The sequence below is a fragment of the Priapulus caudatus genome, unplaced genomic scaffold (genome assembly GCF_000485595.1).
Source record: "Priapulus caudatus unplaced genomic scaffold, Priapulus_caudatus-5.0.1 Scaffold423, whole genome shotgun sequence".
In the NCBI taxonomy this organism is placed as follows: Eukaryota; Metazoa; Priapulida; class Priapulimorpha; order Priapulimorphida; family Priapulidae; genus Priapulus; species Priapulus caudatus.
This window is the reverse complement of record NW_014577484.1, coordinates 222,622-224,744: the sequence shown is the minus strand read 5'-3', so window position 1 is coordinate 224,744 and position 2,123 is coordinate 222,622.

Genomic DNA, 2,123 nt, shown 5'->3' with positions numbered 1-2,123 from the left:
CCATCCATCCATCCATCCATCCATCCATCCATCCATCCATCTATCCATCCATCCATCCATCCATCCACCCAACCATCCATCCATCCATCCATTCATCCAACTATCCATCCTTCCGTCTATCCCTCCTCCCATCCATCCATCCATCCATCCACCCAACCATCCATCCATCCATCCATTCATCCAACTATCCATCCTTCCGTCTATCCCTCCTCCCATCCATCCATCCATCCATCCACCCAACCATCCATCCATCCATCCATTCATCCAACTATCCATCCTTCCGTCTATCCCTCCACCCATCCATCCATCCATCCATCCATTCATTCATTCATCCAACCATCCATCATTCCGTCCATCCCTCCACCCATCCATCCATTTATCCATCTGTCCATCCATCCATCCACCCACCCATCTATTTATCTATCCGTCCATCCTTCCAACCACCCATCCATCCATTTATATATCTGTTTGTCCATCCATCCACCCATCCACCCATTTATTTATCCGTCCATCCATCCATCTACCCATCCATCCATTTATCCATCTGTCCATCCATCAATCCACCCATCCATTTATCTATCTGTCCATCCATCCATCCACCCATTCATCCATTTATCCATCTGTCTATCCATCCATCCATCCACCCATCCATTTAGCCATCTGTCCATCCATCCATCAATCCATCCACCCATCTATCCATTTATCCATCCTATCCACTCATACGATAATCCTTGCATCCATCCTATTCCCTCCCGCGACAACCCAAACAACACACGCGCACACCGACCACCCACCAACTCACTCAACGCCGAGATATACGCGTATACGTACATTTTCATTATTAGTTAATTTCTAAGAATTCAACCGCGCATTATATTTGTTCGCTTTCAATTCGAACATTTGTCTTTCGAATCTAAGAATATATTTGCTGCGATTCGCCGTTGAATGCAAATGGTTTTTCCGAAGAAGGCTCAATATTTACACTCGCGCTAAGATTAATGTCCACTCATGGAACGCATCGAACTCTCGTTATCGCGACACGATTCACCACGTGCAGCGTCTTCCAATTAGTAAGTCAAATACTGATGCTTTGAAGTGAAAAACGATGTATTTTTTGCTCGTGCGGAACCGAGAAAAAAACATCAACGAATGAGATGGGTTCGTGTCGTGAATAAAGACCGCTAGACCTTTCAACGTATACCAGCTGGATCTACGCTACAACAAACACACATATATCCGCCGATTGCTTTATATCTCGACATGTCTGAACATATCACACGTTTCAAACCCACTGTACCTCAATCTAATCGAAAGCATTGAATATGTTTTGATAGCACACTCGAAAAGTGCTTGAACTGGACACTTGAGCCCCTGCTTCCATCTATTCTTCGAAGCGATGCGATAGAGCTGGACATGAACAGCGTTCGCACGGATGAAACTGCACTAACGTTTCGCCACTCGCATCGATGCGAGAGTATTCCGCTAGATCACAGTCTATTAGTCGAGATGGATCGAGTTGAGCCGGCAAATCAAGAGCTGGGCTCGATGTATACGCGTGCTCGTGAAAGCTGCTTGCAGCGATAGTCCGCATGCCGAAAATCATTTCCCATATCGTCGGATAGCTATAAACGAGACTCGAACTTCGCATATATGCTCCGCGTATCTGTGGTTGTTCGTGTAGTTCAATCAAAATGGGAAAGCTTCATATCAAATTCGGCTAGGCTCCCTAAAGGAATCAGTCAGCACTAATGAGACTAAATAATGCAGCCTGTACATACGAAGGTATTGATATAGGGCGGTGTATTAGTTGCTGGCGGGAACCCTAGACGTTCCTAACACTTTTAGCTTTTGTTCAATGATGACTAAGCTAGGGGATATTAGTCGCTGGGGTCCAAATATAGTAGATACACTCGATCTCCCACGTGGTCAGTGCTCTAACCGCAACATTACCTCACATCTGCTACTGCACTCCAGTTTGTATGTGTATGCATATGTATATATATATATATATATATATATATACACGCACGCGCACACGCACACGCACACGCACACGCACACGCACGTACACGCACGCGCACGCGCACGCGCACGCACACGCACACGCACACGCACACGCACGT